General features: G+C 45.5%; 1 pseudogene; it reads right to left on the bottom strand.

The window, feature by feature from the left end:
• Positions 1-1,770: 1,770 nt before the first annotated feature.
• LOC137029488 (trace amine-associated receptor 13c-like) lies at positions 1,771-2,838 on the bottom strand (annotated as a pseudogene).
• Positions 2,839-18,654: the final 15,816 nt, after the last annotated feature.

Genomic DNA, 18,654 nt, shown 5'->3' with positions numbered 1-18,654 from the left:
TATATCCGCTCAACCAATCACAGCGCACCATTCCATGCACTGTAAACCGTAATGGCGGCGCTCTGAATACACCCCGCATCCTTTATCTACTTTGTACTTTGTGATCAACAAAAACAGAAAAATGAATAATTTCGATGAACATTGCTGAACCTGTTGTGGTTTCTGCAGTGGGGAAGAAACGCAAGCCATCGAAATCATTTACGTGAGGAGATTAAGAAGGCGAGGCACTCGAGTCGGGAGGAGGAAAAATGCCGGCTGTTGCTTGTTTCACGACAGCATCAAACTTCTATCACGCTCCCTAAACTGAACTGTTTATTTTAACCATGCGGTGACGCCAGATACGCCTTGATCGGTAATGACAAACAGAGACATAATTAATTTATAACATTAACAAGATGACTCGTTGAATTCATTTTGGGAGCGACGACTGAATGTATTTTTAGTCAAATGCATGTACATAAGATTAGTATTGACAAAGTTCAGAGGCTGTCATATATGTGAATTAACTTACTTTCAATATGAAAAAATAACTTTTATATCGATGGATTAATTGCATTTTGAAAAAAAAAAAATCAAAAAAAAAAAAAACGTGTCATGCATTTATTGCATTTTGGGGAAAAAAATAATAATTTTTTATAATAAACCTTTGAAAATCAAAATCTAGATTTGAATTTTTAATGTTTTTATAACCAAAAGATGCTATGTTAAAGTTTGAAACAGAAAAGAGTGGTTTTCATTTTGCCACTTTCTTGGTAAAGAAAACACCTTTTTACTCAAATTAATCAAAATGGATTTATAGCGTTTTGGAACCAAACTCTTCATATTATTGTAATCCCTGTTAAAGACAATATATAATATGGAATAAAGCAGAGCAGATAAACTGTCACAATGATTCCTAATGCAGCTTTGCGCTCAGATTTCCTCAGAAGAATAAGTGATTCTCCACATAAAACTCATTATAAAGAAGCACTCTCTAAAACACACTATTATGATTTCAATAAAATCTGACTTTAGCATGTTAACATACTGTACAATTTAATAGTAAGATACATTAATAAGAATAAAAATACACATGATACAAATGAAAAAAATTGTTAATGAGGTGTTAAAAATATTAACACCTCATGAATCTGTCGCAATGAACTTTGGGATTCCTTCCTCTACGAAGGATGTATGTGATGAAGCTTTAGAATTTGTCAATGGCGAGACAATGATGCATTGGTTTTGCACAAGTATTTGTCGCCATCTTCTGGCTGAATTGGGATATGAAAATGTAAATTCCCTTTTGCATCTAAACAGTATGGTTTAACACTAGGCCTGTCTATGGTCTTCAGCTGCTTAGAAGAACAGAATAACTGTAAATGCTCTGTAACTGTAAATGCACATTAGTACAACTGTTGCTTCAGGGGAAAATTAATCATCATCTATTCAATTTTACACAACTGAAGATTTTAGCAAAATGTATTTTTATTGCTCACATTACTCTGACTCCATGAAGTGTTTAATGTCATGTCCACTTCAAAGTATTTGTTTCATCCTATTGGAGAATTACTGCAATTAAAATGCATTGTCTCTTCTGTTTTTTTCCATCTATTTCTGTTTTTGAGGCCTAAAAATGAATGAATGATTAAGAATGAATAATAATTTGAACAAATTAAATCCAAAATCAAATGTTGACTGAATAAAAATGTTGGCTTAAATGTTGGCTTTAACATATGCACATCAGATTCTAATTGCAAGGTAAATCAAAAACTTCCTCCTCTACAAAAATCATGAATAATATGTAAATATGTCTAAGAGAGAGGATGCTGGCTTCACTATTTTAAGAGTTAAGATGTGTTTAACTGATATTTTAAACCAAGGGTAAAATAAAGCATAGATAATAGGATTCAGGCTTGAGTTGGCATATATAGTCCATAGTAGAAATGTGATTGTAGCAGAAGAGATTATTGTACTACTTGTTAAAGACAAGATATAGTATGGAATATAGCATGTCAGATAAGCTGTCACAATGATTCCTAATGTCAGAGCAGCTTTGCTCTCAGATTTCCTCCTCACTGAACCTTCCATTACACATTTACCACCCTTCATCAGAGAGTTTATAACTTTCACTTGCTGATGTGCAACATAAAATATCCTCAAATATAAAGTTATGATCACAGTCAAAGGAAACAAAAATGAAAAGAACAGGTCAACAACTCTCCATGAAAAACCTATTATTAAATAGCACTTTCCATAGCATGTGTCTGTTCTTTGTGAACTTTCAAAATTTCTGCCATTAATCATATAGGCAGTATTGTAGGCAAAGGAGAAAAACCAGCAGAGACTGATGGTTATTAAGGTACTAGTTGTGGTTATTTTATGTGGGTACAGTAAAGGGTGACACACAGCCACATAACGATCAACAGCAATTAAAACTAAATTACAAAAAGATGTTGAGAGGAGCAGACCCATAATTATCATAAACAGGTCACACAAACTGTCTCCAAAGTACCAACATGTCTCAATCAGCTTCATGGCTTCCACAGGCATCACAATAAGTCCAACAAGCAGGTCAGAAACAGCCAGAGAGAGAATAATTAGGTTTGTTGGAGTGTGAAGCTTCTTGAAGTGAGAGATGGAGATGATCACCAGCAGGTTCAGAAACACAGTCCATGCTGACAGCAATGAAAAAAACACATACATGAAATTGTATTCATGTCTGGAGCGTTTTCCCTTGATACATGATGAGTTGATGGCAGGAAAGCAGTATTGAGTCTCATGATTCTCTGTCTCATAGGCCATGAGTGAGTCTCCTCCTGTTAGGAGTTTGTTCTGCTCTCCTTACTGTCCTTTCATTTATACAGTTTCTGGATCAGATTGACCAACCCAACTACCGCCCACTCTAATGCTGTCTAATAACAACTATTTTCTTCCAATAGTAAAATGACTTTCCATATGGTAGAAAATAAAAAAAATGACTAACAAAAACTGTGATGCAGATTGTTAATGTGAGCCCCTATAGAGATGGTCCTGTCCACATCAATAGATATACCAATAGACTGCAGCTGATAGCCCCTGACTCTGTGCCCAGTTTGTGCCAGTCACTAACATACAGTACATTCATATGAAGTCACAGCTGATGAAGGTGTATCAGTTGACATGATCACAATACAAAGACTACAGCGGGGCTTTGTGATGTTTGTCACTAATATTAATGACATATGAAAACATAATAACCTCTCCCAATAGTTTAAACCATCTGTACTTTTATACTGTTTATATGTACTGTATATTTTCCATTCATAGGCATAGATAAGAGAATTCAGAGCAGAGTTAACATAAAAAGTTCATATTAGAAATGTCATTATGGCAGAAGTAATAACTGTTGTTACAAACAACATATAGTGTGTCGTAGAGCAAAACCTTCATGTTATGTTTGTGCGTTTACATAACATGAGACAGACACTCAGATCGGAGATTAGCTTGAACAATACTTTACTGCACAATTGCAATTATTACATTCAACACTAGAGAGCGCAAATGCAGAATACCCTTTTTTAGTTAAAGACTCAATACACAACAGTTCCTCCTCTCCAGCCTTGATGTACTCACTTCAAGGTGCACCGAATTACATTGAACACAAAGAACATCAGTATACAGAACAGTCTCTATCTTTTCTTTTACAAAACAGCAAAACAGCAAACACCTTATTGAGCCATGTCAACAATTATGACCATTATTTTCAAACAACTTCTCTTGCTTTTTTAATGGCATCTACCAGTGTGTATACAACTACAAGTCCAGCCTATTAGGCGGTCAGAACACGCTCAGGAGAACGTCTCTCTTGGGACTCCACATTTTGGGGAAGAGATGGTGAGCGGGACGGTTCCACAATTTCTGGTCTAATCACCTCAGTTGCTGTTGATGGAGCCTCTGCTGTCATTAGGGCATACTCGTCCGAGCATTGTGAGGTTTCCTCACTCTCTGTGGTGTATTTAGAAGAGTTGACCCATGTTGTGGTTGCGCTCAAAAGCTGATCAATGTGTCCACGCCAAACCATGTCAGTACCCACTCGTACAGTGTAAGTGAGAGGTCCAGTCTTAGACAATATTGTACCAGGTGGCCACTTTGGGTGTGATTGTCTATAATCTCTAGCAAGCACATTTTGACCAACTTGCAGGGCCCAGCGCAGATCGTTTCGGATTTTGGCTACAATGCTTGGTTTGCACATCTCGCCATAAGTCAGGTTTAAGCAAATCTAGACATGAGCGAAGACTTCTTCCCATAAAGAGTGTGGCTGGAGACTGACCTGTGGTTAGGTGAGCTGAGTTCCTATAGGCCAAGAGAAAGTTTGCAATCTTTTCTTGCAGTGGTACTCTCTCTCCTCCCATGGCTTTCAGAGACTGCTTCAGGGACTGACTAAAGCATTCAGCCAGGCCATTCGTTGCAGGGTGGTAAGGAGCAGATGTAGTGTGCTTAATTCCATTTCCCTTAACAAATGCCTGGAATTCCTTTGAGGTAAACTGGGTACCATTATCGCTGACCAACTGCTCTGGTAAGCCAGTGCGGGAGAACAATGTGCGAAGCAGTTCAACAGTCTTTGTGGACGTAGCATTTTTGACAAGAAATATCTCTCGCCATTTTGAATATGCATCCACTAATACCAGGAACATTTTGTCAAGGAAATGTCCCACATAGTCAATTGTGGACTCGTTGCCAGGGACTGGTGGGAAATTCCCACATGTGCAAAGGGGCTACTTGTGGCTGTCGTTGAATCTGTTGACACCCAGAACATGTTTTAGCTAGGTCTTCAATTTGGTGGTCTAGTCCAGGCCACCAAACATAGCTTCTTGCCAGGCTTTTCATTTTAACGACACCTAACTGTCCTTTGTGTTGGGCAGAAAGTATCCTGGCACGCAGCTTGGGTGGCACGATCACTCGGGTACCCCACATGACACATCCTTGTGTTATAGAAAGTTGTTAACGATGGCTTGAGTAGTCAGGTAGCTGGGGATCACCTTTAGCTGGCCATCCTTTGATGGTCAGATCAAACACCTTGGCCAATACAGGATCTCGATTTGTCTCCCGTTGAATTTGAGCACTCGTGACAGGCAGGGGTTCCATCTGAGTGATGTGAAACATATCCCTGTCATTCTCAACCTCCTCTGGTTTCTCCTGAGGAAGGCGTGACAATCCATCTGCATTGCCATGGTATTTTGTGCCTTTGAACTCAATTGAATAATCATGAATAATCATGACCACCAAGAGTGGTACTGGGGCTGAAAATAGTTACTAAAGGCTGATGATCAGTTATCAGACTTAAGTGTTTTCCATAGAGGTACTGATTAAACTTCTTCACTCCCCATATCAAGCTTAGAGCCTCTCGATCAATCTGGGCGTATTTGCATTCTGCAGTAGTCAAGGACCTAGATGCAAATGCGATCGGCCTCTCAGATCCATCAGTCATTTTGTGAGACAATACAGCGCCTATTCTGTATGGCGATGCACTGCACGCAAGACGCAAGGGGAGACTAGGGTCAAAGTGTGTTAACACAGTCTCTGAAGTAATCAATGCTTTAGCTTCTTTAAAAGCCATGTCACACTTTTTGGACCACATCCATTTGCTTTCCCGTTGTAGCAACGCATTCAGTGGATGTAGCACTGTAGACAGATTTGGCAAGAATTTATGATAATAATTCACAAGTCCAAGAAATGAACAGAGCTGGTTCACGTTATCTGACCTTGGTGCCCTCAAAACAGTGTTGATTTTGTCTGGAGATTTGTGAAGGCCATCCTTGTCGATTTGGTGTCCACAGTACTCAACTGAGTCTTTGAAAAATTAGCATTTGCTCTTGTTTGCCGTCAGTCCATACTCTGCAAGCCTTTCAAGAACAGCCTTTAGGCTTGCTAGGTGGGCGTCATCGTCATAGCCAGTGACTATAATATCATCTAAATAGCACTGTGTGCCTGGAATCCCTTGCAAAACTTGATCCATGGCTCTTTGCCACAGCGCTGGTGCTGATGACACCCCAAAAACGAGTCTGTTGTAGCGGAAGAGACCCTTGTGTGTATTTATTGTCAGGTACTTTTTTGTAGATTCTTCTACCTCCATTTGTAAGTACGCATGGACCAGATCGATTTTTGAAAAACGCTGTCCACCCGATAGTGACGCAAAGAATTCCTCAATGCGAGGCAATGGGTACTGGTCCACCTGCACAAGTCACCACAAATTCGTACCTCACCACTTTTCTTAACAATTGGAACTATAGGTGTGGCTAGGGCTGGACAATAATTAAATATCAATATATATCGCGGTATAATTTTTTCCGATAACGGTGATATGATTTTTAAACACATTTCCGGTATTTCGATATATACATTACAGCATTTCTCACTGACTTGAGGCGCAGCGGTTAGAAAGAGCAGAACAAGATTGGCTATTTGCGTGATGACGTACACCACAGAGACATGCAGCCATCAGCCAGCGCTCAGCGTATCTATTGGTTAATATGGTTTGTTTAAAATAGCAACGTGGAAAACAGACAATGTAATGTATGTTTCAGTCGATGGATGCACAAAACGTTACAACAAAGATAATCAAAAAGCGTGGACAAAACAGTCACTCTTTGTAAACTGTTAACAGCTAGTGCCGTATGCTCTAATGTCCAGTCATTTACGCCGTCATCACCCGGGTGTTGATAGCGCGCGAGCGCAGGTGAGACCTGAACAGCACACATTGCTATCTGTGTTTAAACTAAACTCATTTAAGCCTTGCTGATTTAAACCTTCAAGAACAAGTCGCGAAAGAGAACTCGCACGCGCTGTGAGAAGATTTGTGTGCGCTCACGCTTATTCCAGTCAGCACGCAAATACTGAGTTCCCTTTCGTGGGAACTGTCGACGCTGCGTGGTAACGCATTGGGAACCTTCTGCGTGATGTCGTCACTGAAGCACTCATGTATCTAGCCAATCGCGAAGCGAGACGTCAGAGACGGGTGACGTCACGGACCAGGAAACTATAAAGCACACTCGGATGCAGAGCACGCCAGCTTCTGTGTCTTCAGCAAGCGCTCTATGTTATCTTGTGTGTCTTATTTGGTGTTGTTTGTCCTGCTTATTTTTGGAAAACATTATCTCTTCGTCTGAGGACAAGAGTGTTATTGTGCACCACACATATATATATATATATATATAGTGAATAAGACACGAGTGAAATGGCGGAAGGCAGACAATTTAAAAAGTGTGTTCACCCATGCACACGGTTTATTCCAGATGGGGACACTCATGAGATGTGTGTTGTCTGCCTGGGGGTTGAGCATGCACAGGCAGCTCTCGAGGGGGCTGTCTGTGTTCATTGTGAGAAGCTCACACTCAGAGTTTTAAGATCACGCCGGGCACTCTTTCACGATAAAGAGGGTGCTCCGGTCGGCGTTCCCCGCGGATCGGGTCCCGCTGTTGCTGAGGCGCAGCGGCGGCTTCATTCGTGGGGTTCGCAAATGGAGCTGGCAGAGGGGGTTGAGACGGGCCCAGCCTTATCTCGCCCTTTACCTGCCAGCCCCAGTGCCTCTTCTCAGGCGGCGGAAGCACGCGCTGCGGTTTCTTCCCCCAGAGAGAGGCACCCGCGCTTCATCTCTCTTCCTCTGAGGAGGTTGATGTGATGAGCGTGGGGGAAGAGGAACCGCCATCCTCTTCCCCAGCACATGAGGAGCTCCTGGAGGTAGTGACCAGGGCTGTGGCCAAATTAAAAATTGACTGGCCAGCAGAGCGCTTTCTGCCCGCTCGGTCACTACCCCAGCGTCGGGGTTTGCCCTTCTTTCCGGACCTCCACACCGAGGTCTCGAGGTCTTGGAAGAAGCCGGCATCATATCGCGTCTTCAGCCCCCAGACCTCAATGTATATTAACATCGTGGGGCTGAAGCAGCAAGGCTATGCGGCGATGCCTCGGGTGGAAGAGACGCTTGCGGGCTATCTCTCCCCCGAGTCTGCATCGTCGCTGAAAACCCCGACGTTGCCCACCAAGCCATTAAAAACTACATCAGGCTTGGTGGGCAAGGCTTATGCGGCAGCAGGTCAGGCAGCGGCATGTCTACATACCATGTCGCTCCTACAGGCATATCAAGCCGACCTGCTGGGGGAAGTGGAGAATAGCGGGGAGGCCACGTATGAGTGCATCCAGGAAATCAGGATGGCAACTGACCTGGCTCTCCGTGCCACCAAAGAGACGGCAAAAGAAATCGGCCGCTCTATGGCAGCATTGGTGGCTACGGAGAGGCACTTGTGGCTGAACCTCTCTGACATAAGGGAGCGTGACAAAGCCTCCCTTATGGACGCGCCGCTGTCTCCTGCGGGCCTCTTCGGCGACGCCGTTACAACAGTCGTCGAGAGGTTCCAGGAGGCTAAGAAACAATCTGCGGCATTCCAGAGGTTCATCCCCCGCAAACCAAGAATCCCTCCCCCTGAGGCTGATGAGCGGGATCAGCCTCGGCCGTCAACGAGCTCCTCAGCGCACCACAGAGCGCAACAAAAGATTAGCGTGGCCGCCCGTGCTCCCCCGCAGAGAGCTTGGGGATCGGGTCGGCCCGCTCAGCCGAAGCCTTCTAGGGGCAGAACGGACCTGCGCGCCGTTATCCTGGCCCGGAAGGCTTCGAAGCGGTCCTGATGTCTGTGGGTCAGGAACCGATGAGGGCGGCCCCCTCCGAAGGGAGCCGGCGAAAAATACATCTAAAAGCCGCTTCCCTTCGGCGCCCTCAGGGGATCGTTATGCCAACCCTGCCACCCAGGGTGCGTCAGGGCGCAGCGGTCTCCACCGACCCTCCTTTGCCACAGCGCTGGTGCTGATGACACCCCAAAAACGAGTCTGTTGTAGCGGAAGAGACCCTTGTGTGTATTTATTGTCAGGTACTTTTTTGTAGATTCTTCTACCTCCATTTGTAAGTACGCATGGACCAGATCGATTTTTGAAAAACGCTGTCCACCCGATAGTGACGCAAAGAATTCCTCAATGCGAGGCAATGGGTACTGGTCCACCTGCACAAGTCACCACAAATTCGTACCTCACCACTTTTCTTAACAATTGGAACTATAGGTGTGGCTAGGGCTGGACAATAATTAAATATCAATATATATCGCGGTATAATTTTTTCCGATAACGGTGATATGATTTTTAAACACATTTCCGGTATTTCGATATATACATTACAGCATTTCTCACTGACTTGAGGCGCAGCGGTTAGAAAGAGCAGAACAAGATTGGCTATTTGCGTGATGACGTACACCACAGAGACATGCAGCCATCAGCCAGCGCTCAGCGTATCTATTGGTTAATATGGTTTGTTTAAAATAGCAACGTGGAAAACAGACAATGTAATGTATGTTTCAGTCGATGGATGCACAAAACGTTACAACAAAGATAATCAAAAAGCGTGGACAAAACAGTCACTCTTTGTAAACTGTTAACAGCTAGTGCCGTATGCTCTAATGTCCAGTCATTTACGCCGTCATCACCCGGGTGTTGATAGCGCGCGAGCGCAGGTGAGACCTGAACAGCACACATTGCTATCTGTGTTTAAACTAAACTCATTTAAGCCTTGCTGATTTAAACCTTCAAGAACAAGTCGCGAAAGAGAACTCGCACGCGCTGTGAGAAGATTTGTGTGCGCTCACGCTTATTCCAGTCAGCACGCAAATACTGAGTTCCCTTTCGTGGGAACTGTCGACGCTGCGTGGTAACGCATTGGGAACCTTCTGCGTGATGTCGTCACTGAAGCACTCATGTATCTAGCCAATCGCGAAGCGAGACGTCAGAGACGGGTGACGTCACGGACCAGGAAACTATAAAGCACACTCGGATGCAGAGCACGCCAGCTTCTGTGTCTTCAGCAAGCGCTCTATGTTATCTTGTGTGTCTTATTTGGTGTTGTTTGTCCTGCTTATTTTTGGAAAACATTATCTCTTCGTCTGAGGACAAGAGTGTTATTGTGCACCACACATATATATATATATATATATAGTGAATAAGACACGAGTGAAATGGCGGAAGGCAGACAATTTAAAAAGTGTGTTCACCCATGCACACGGTTTATTCCAGATGGGGACACTCATGAGATGTGTGTTGTCTGCCTGGGGGTTGAGCATGCACAGGCAGCTCTCGAGGGGGCTGTCTGTGTTCATTGTGAGAAGCTCACACTCAGAGTTTTAAGATCACGCCGGGCACTCTTTCACGATAAAGAGGGTGCTCCGGTCGGCGTTCCCCGCGGATCGGGTCCCGCTGTTGCTGAGGCGCAGCGGCGGCTTCATTCGTGGGGTTCGCAAATGGAGCTGGCAGAGGGGGTTGAGACGGGCCCAGCCTTATCTCGCCCTTTACCTGCCAGCCCCAGTGCCTCTTCTCAGGCGGCGGAAGCACGCGCTGCGGTTTCTTCCCCCCAGAGAGAGGCACCCGCGCTTCATCTCTCTTCCTCTGAGGAGGTTGATGTGATGAGCGTGGGGGAAGAGGAACCGCCATCCTCTTCCCCAGCACATGAGGAGCTCCTGGAGGTAGTGACCAGGGCTGTGGCCAAATTAAAAATTGACTGGCCAGCAGAGCGCTTTCTGCCCGCTCGGTCACTACCCCAGCGTCGGGGTTTGCCCTTCTTTCCGGACCTCCACACCGAGGTCTCGAGGTCTTGGAAGAAGCCGGCATCATATCGCGTCTTCAGCCCCCAGACCTCAATGTATATTAACATCGTGGGGCTGAAGCAGCAAGGCTATGCGGCGATGCCTCGGGTGGAAGAGACGCTTGCGGGCTATCTCTCCCCCGAGTCTGCATCGTCGCTGAAAACCCCGACGTTGCCCACCAAGCCATTAAAAACTACATCAGGCTTGGTGGGCAAGGCTTATGCGGCAGCAGGTCAGGCAGCGGCATGTCTACATACCATGTCGCTCCTACAGGCATATCAAGCCGACCTGCTGGGGGAAGTGGAGAATAGCGGGGAGGCCACGTATGAGTGCATCCAGGAAATCAGGATGGCAACTGACCTGGCTCTCCGTGCCACCAAAGAGACGGCAAAAGAAATCGGCCGCTCTATGGCAGCATTGGTGGCTACGGAGAGGCACTTGTGGCTGAACCTCTCTGACATAAGGGAGCGTGACAAAGCCTCCCTTATGGACGCGCCGCTGTCTCCTGCGGGCCTCTTCGGCGACGCCGTTACAACAGTCGTCGAGAGGTTCCAGGAGGCTAAGAAACAATCTGCGGCATTCCAGAGGTTCATCCCCCGCAAACCAAGAATCCCTCCCCCTGAGGCTGATGAGCGGGATCAGCCTCGGCCGTCAACGAGCTCCTCAGCGCACCACAGAGCGCAACAAAAGATTAGCGTGGCCGCCCGTGCTCCCCCGCAGAGAGCTTGGGGATCGGGTCGGCCCGCTCAGCCGAAGCCTTCTAGGGGCAGAACGGACCTGCGCGCCGTTATCCTGGCCCGGAAGGCTTCGAAGCGGTCCTGATGTCTGTGGGTCAGGAACCGATGAGGGCGGCCCCCTCCGAAGGGAGCCGGCGAAAAATACATCTAAAAGCCGCTTCCCTTCGGCGCCCTCAGGGGATCGTTATGCCAACCCTGCCACCCAGGGTGCGTCAGGGCGCAGCGGTCTCCACCGACCCTCCGAGGAGGGCCGGCCACTTGATTCGATTGTTCTCTGCCGGTGCGCCGCTTCAGAGCATCGAATCAGGTGCTCAAAAAACACCAGAGGCCAGTCTCGAGAGACTGGTTCCCTTAGTAAATTTTCTGGTAGAATGGAAACTTCTTCCGAATATATCAAAATGGGTGCTGCTCACTATAAAAGAGGGTTACACGATCCAGTTCGGGTCTCGCCCGCCCAGATTCAACGGGGTTCTTCCCACAGTGGTAACCCCCGAGCAGTCTCTGGTTATGGAACAAGAAGTTGCGACACTTTTGCGAAAAGGAGCTATAGAAAGGGTTCCTCCTCCCAGCAATCAGTCAGGGTTCTACAGCCGTTACTTCATTGTTCCAAAGAAGGATGGAGGTCTACGACCTATTATAGATTTACGTGTGCTAAATCGCTCAATACAAAAGCTCAAGTTCAAGATGCTGACACTCAAACAGATTATACCACAGATCAGGTCCGAGGACTGGTTTGTGGCAATAGACCTGAAAGATGCTTACTTTCATGTGTCCATCCATCCTTCTCACAGGAAGTTCCTCAGGTTTGCTTTCGGGGGCGAAGCTTACCAGTACAGGGTTCTTCCGTTCGGCCTATCATTATCACCCCGCACATTCACGAAATGCGTGGACGCAGCTCTGGCTCCGCTGAGGATCCAGGGCATTCGCATACTGAATTATATCGACGATTGGTTGATTCTAGCTCAGTCAGAGCAACTAGCAGTTCAGCATCGAGATGCTGTTCTGTCCCATATGAAGAGGCTTGGGCTGAGGCTCAATGCCAAAAAGAGTGTGCTAGTTCCAGCTCAATCCACCAACTATCTGGGTGTAGTGTGGGACTCCACCACGATGCGGGCACATTTGTCTCCCGCTCGGGTGAGTGCCATTCTTATGGCTATGAAAGGGGTGAAGTTAGGCCAGTCACTCACTGTAAAACAGTTCCAGAAACTGCTGGGTCTGATGGCAGCTGCGTCCAACGTGATACCTTTTGGCCTTCTGCACATGAGGCCCCTACAGTGGTGGCTCAGGACCAGGGGGTTCTCCCCGAGGGGAAATCCCTTTCGCATGATCAAAGTCTCAAAACGATGTCTTCGTTCTCTGACCATGTGGAAAGACCCCCGGTTCCTGTCCCAGGGACCCGTGTTGGGGGCCACTACTCGTCGAGTAATGCTTACGACGGACGCCTCCCTCACGGGCTGGGGAGCGATCATGAGTGGTCGCTCAGCTCAGGGTCTTTGGGAAGACCATCAGCTCTCTTGGCACATAAATCGGCTACAGATGATGGCAGTGTTCCTAGCTCTGAAACACTTTCTCCCAGACCTGAGAGGTTACCATGTGTTGGTTCGTACGGACAACACTGCAGTGGTTGCATATATAAATCATCAGGGGGGTCTGCGGTCTCGCCGACTATATTACTTGGCCCGTCAGATCCTCCTGTGGTCCCAAGGGAAGCTGCTCTCGCTGAGGGCAGCTTACATCCCGGGACATCAAAATGTGGGAGCAGATGCCCTGTCGAGGCAGGGGCCAAGGCCCGGGGAGTGGAGACTCCACCCAGAAGTGGTGAGTCTCCTATGGAAAAATTTCGGTCGAGTGGAAGTCGACCTGTTCGCCTCGGGAGAGTCAACCCAGTGTCCGCTCTGGTACTCCCTAACACATCCAGCACCTCTGGGTCTGGATGCGATGGTACAGACGTGGCCGAGGCTGCGCCTGTACGCATTTCCCCCGATCGCCCTGCTCCCGGGAGTTCTGGAAAAAGTACGCCGAGAAGGGGCCAATCTAATACTTTTAGCCCCATTCTGGCCAACCAGGATATGGTTCTCAGACCTAGTGTCGTTACTCAACGGCTCCCCAATGGAGCTTCCTCTCAGACAGGACCTCCTGTCTCAAGCGGGCGGCATGATTATACATCCCCGCCCAGAACGACTGAAACTATGGGCCTGGCCTCTGAGGGGGCCAGACTCATAAATGCTGGTCTCCCAACCGAGGTTGTGGAGACCATTCTTAACTCCAGAGCTCCCGCCACGAGGAAGTTGTATGCCTACAAATGGAAATTGTTTTCTACCTGGTGCAGACACAATAATACGGACCCTGTCCTTTCTTCTGTTAGCTTTGTGCTAAAATTCCTCCAGAAAAAATTCTCGGAGGGCCTATCTCACTCAACCTTAAAGGTTTATGTTGCAGCAATTTCAGCATATCATGCTCCTCTTGAGGGGAATATCTCAGTAGGTCGAGACCCCCTCGTCACACGCTTCCTCCGTGGCACACTGAGGTTGAGGCCTCCAGTGCGCACAAGGGTGCCAACCTGGGACTTGGCTGTGGTCTTACAAGGGTTAGCTGAGGCTCCCTTTGAACCATTAGAGGAGGTTCCTGAGAGGTTCCTCACTCTGAAAACGATTCTTTTATTAGCTATCACTTCTCTGAAGTTTACAAGCACTTTCTGTTGCTCCCTCTTTCCTTGAATTTGCTCCAGGAATGGTGAAAGCCTGTATCCTAAACCAGGGTATGTCCCAAAGGTCCCTACCAATGTCCCAGGCCCCATTGTGCTTCAGTCTTTCTATCCTCCTCCATTTGAATCTGCGGATCAGGAAAAATTGAATCTGTTATGCCCAGTAAGGGCTTTGGATACTTATGTCCACAGAGCTGCCCTGTGGCGTAAGTCAGATCAGTTGTTTGTCTGTTATGGGTCCCCTAGAAAAGGGGGCCCAGCATCAAAACAGAGAATGAGCAAGTGGGTGGTCGAGGCCATCTCACTTGCATACGAAGCGGCCGGACAGCCCTCTCCCTTGAATGTTCGCGCCCATTCTACCAGGGGTATGGCGGCATCAAAAGCTCTGATGTCAGGATTCTCCATGAGTGACATATGTGATGCAGCTGGATGGTCATACCAGCACACATTTATTAAATATTATAACCTTGATGTTGGCTCCACTCCGGGGTCCTCTGTCCTGTCAAGATAACCTTGGCAAGTGCTTGAGCTACGGCTCAGTTGGGATTGCGTTCCCAATGCGTTACCACGCAGCATCGACAGTTCCCACGAAAGGGAACGTCTCAGGTTACAGATGTAACCCTGGTTCCCTGAGTAGGGAACGAGACGCTGCGTCTCTTGCCGTATCCCTGCACACTTGCAAGTGCTTGCTTCAGACTTACTTAGAAGCTGGCGTGCTCTGCATCTGAGTGTGCTTTATAGTTTCCTGGTCCGTGACGTCACCCGTCTGTGACGTCTCGCTTCGCGATTGGCTAGATACATGAGTGCTTCAGTGACGACATCACGCAGAAGGTTCCCAATGCGTTACCACGCAGCGTCTCGTTCCCTACTCAGGGAACCAGGGTTACATCTGTAACCTGAGACGTTCTCTTTCAAGTCTTGCGCTTTGACGGCCACATTCATACAAAAAATGATGTCAACATGCCCGTCTTGTCGAGTATCCTAGCAAACATAGTCGGTTATGTCTTAAGTGAACGTATAACAGTCGAGAAAGACAGCGCATGTGTAACAGTATATGTACTGGATCGTGCATGTCTTAAAGGGAAAAAAAAAACTATTCCTGCTGCCTGTATTTAATGTTAAATCAAACAACAAATAACAAAGAAATCACTCACTGCTCTTGACTGAATAGTTTTTGTAACTTCAATAATGATTCATCTTTATTTATTTTATACAGTAAAGATAATATGCAGTGTTATTTTATATTTCATTACTTTATCCATTTTCTGTACCTGAAAACTACTGTTAGATACCTGAAAAGCACTGTTTATTTTATTTGAATATTTGCTTTATTGTACTTATTTGTGATGTTGCTTGTAGTTTGATTGTTTGTTCTTATTTTCTTTATTTTTATTTGACAGTAGTCCTATTTTAAGGGTCACGGTTTCGGTACGGTTCAGTATGTGCTAATAGCATGTACCGAAAGCGTGACCCTAAAACCGTGATACAAACCGAACCGTGAGCAATTTGAACCGTTGCCCCCCTAGTGTCATCAACACTCAACAATGTCACTCGCCTACGTCATGCGTGAACTATCATGACTACGTACAGTAATGAGTGAAGATATGGATGTGCATCTCAGAGGTAGTGCAAGATGAGCATTTTAGGTTAGGCCTGGGACAGTTACCGCATTACCGCAATACTGCGGTCACGTGACGCCTACCGCGTCAAACCTGTAACCGTCATCACAGCAAAAAAAAAAAAAAAAAAACATTGGCCTGCACATCTGAATGCCTTCGGCAGAAGTCAAATGAGCCATTTTAATCTAGATTAATTCCAAGATTACAGTGAGATTAATCTAGATTAAAAAATGTATCTATGCGCCTCTAATAGGCTAATAGCATTCCATTTGTATTGACTATTAAGCCTGGAGTACCTGTGTAATGTCTTGTAGCCTATATATTGAATTTCATTTCATTTTACTAAAGCATAAAATACAGGCGGATGACTCATGAGAAAGCCAAAAAAGCAGGACCTCAGTTTTTAATTGCACGTGCTTATTCTGCTTAACACAATTCTCTCACGTGGTTGCGCAGCCGACAATTGCGCATTTAAGGTACTATTCCATCGAAACATGGCAGAGAGGGCTAACTTGGTGGCTAACTTGAACCTGATGAAAAAGGACTTCCAGGCAATTTTAATGAGCCCATTTGTAGAATTTGCTACAAAAAGATTCCGGTATCACGTTCAAATACGTCCAACCTGAGGACGCATCTTCGAATCCATCATCCGGCAACATTTGCTGCCCAGTGCTTCGTCTGAAGATCGGCCCACAACCTCAGGCCAGGGACGACAGCTGGGCATCGCAGACTCATTTGCTAAAGGGACTAAGTACCAACGCAACAGCCATCAGTGGCGAACCCTGACGGATAGTGTGACTCGCCTCCTAGTGGAGGAAAAGTTGCCATTTAACTTAGTCAAGAAGCAAGCCTTTAAGGCAATTAAACATTTATAGTATGTGATTCTGAAATTCCATTTTCATCAAAAGGCCATCGAAAAAGATATCCAGGCTTACAATCACGGCAGTGTGTGACACTTTGTTAAATTAAATAGCATTCGTTAAATTATAGCCTTGTACCACACTGAGACCAAAGCGTACACGAGACATAGGCCTATAAACCCAAATGACGCGCAACCTAAAAGAAAGACTGTCTGCCGTTTTGATGGAAAAATACAGTGCACCCTCAACTCAACAGCTATTGGCAAAGACCGTGTTTGTCGACCCTAGGTATAAGGACATTGACATTTCTGACGAGGTGAAGGATGAGCTCATGGAGGAGATGATGAATGTCCCCGAAGAGCAGCGTGATGACGGTGATGGAAAGGGAGCAAGTGCACCCAACCCTCCCAAAAAAACGAATCTGGCTGACTTACTTGGAGAAAAAAAAGAAAAAACATCTACTCCGACCCCCAAGAGAATTTGTGTAGACACAGAGATCAGAAGGTATTTGCAGGAGGAAGCCCTGGATTCCCACACAGACCCTCTTGTCTGGTGGCGGGACAATAGTGTCCGATTCCCTCTGCTTTCCAAAGTAGCCCGAAAATATATGACTATTTGCGCTACAAGCATTCCCTCAGAACGTGTGTTCAGTGCTGCAGGTAACGTCGTTACGTCTTTCAGGGCCTCCCTTAAACCTGACAAAGTGAACATGCTAGTTTTTCTAGCAAAAAATATGAAGGCTGGGATGTAAACCATAGCGCCTTTCGTTTAGCCAGCACTTTTTTTTTCAGACATAATTTCTGTTCTAAATGTTCTTATTCTAAAGGTTTGCGGGTTGCAGTTTACCACAATACCACGGGAATTTATTGCTTTTCAACCTCGGTAAGAAAAATTCAATACCGTCCCAGGCCTAAAGGTATAGAATTTTTATTTTTATTTTTTATTTTTTTTGGGGGAAAATGACCGATGGTTTATTTAGAGAAAACCCTTCTTCCTCGGCTGGGATCACATAGAGCCCTTTGAAGCTGCATTGAAACTACAATTTGGACCTTCAACCCATTGGTCCCTGTTGAAGTCCACTATAGGGTTTTTCCCTGCACTTAACCCAGGGTTATCGTCATTCTGAACACTGCTTTTAACCCCGGTTAAAGGAGCATATCACACTTGTAATTTAGATGCAGGGTTAGCACTGCTTTTTACCCAGGGTTATGAAACCCTGCTCTGGAGCTGGGTTAGCACTGCTTTTGTGGTGTTAACTCCACATTGTGGTGTCAAACTTGTACAGTGTGAAATGATGCAGTGTTAAAATGTTACAACTAGATGATTAATCCTTTGAGCAAATTTATTTTTTTTTTATTTGCACTATCACAGGCCAAACTGGCTTTAGCAATTTGAAATTACAGGCAACCACTGCATTTCAATCACGAGCCTAACAAAGATTGTATAATTTCAAGATTTAATCTTGAAGTCTTTAGTTTTGTGTAATCATGCAACATTAAACATACCTGCACAAAACAAAAACAGCAGACAGACTGAATGAAAGTGCAAATTCACTCTCTGCTGCAGTGATATAGCATTTCCTTGGTTACCGCTGTACACAATACAAGTGGCTTCTATATTTTAAAGGGGTGGTTCAATGCGATTGCACTTTTTTAACTTTAGTTAGTGTGTAATGTTGCTACTTGAGCATAAACAGTATCTGCAAAGTTACAATTTATTTATTTTCTTTGAGCCTATTTTATTTCTTTAGTCTGGAAGTCTGGAACACAGATCAGCCAAAATAAAACCAAAAAAATCTGGCTGTCACTCAAGTGTTTGGAGCAAAAACCGTCCAGTTACGATTGATTGGTAGGATTAATAGGATTAATTGATCGACCGGTGCATATTTAATAATTATGAAATGATTGTTTGATGCTCACAAGAATAAGGGTTATTGTGATTTGTATTATGCTTCAAAAAGGAGTAAGACTTAGCTTCTAATTACAGTTGTGTATATCCATCATATCAAAAGTTTGGATAATACAATAATTATGTCATTATGCAGCATCAGATTGGGTGAAAAATGGGTGGGCCAGCCTGAGCCAGACTATATAAATAAAA

The sequence above is a fragment of the Chanodichthys erythropterus genome, chromosome 10 (assembly GCF_024489055.1).
Source record: "Chanodichthys erythropterus isolate Z2021 chromosome 10, ASM2448905v1, whole genome shotgun sequence".
Taxonomy (NCBI): Eukaryota; Metazoa; Chordata; class Actinopteri; order Cypriniformes; family Xenocyprididae; genus Chanodichthys; species Chanodichthys erythropterus.
This window is presented reverse-complemented; position numbering and strand designations above follow the sequence as displayed.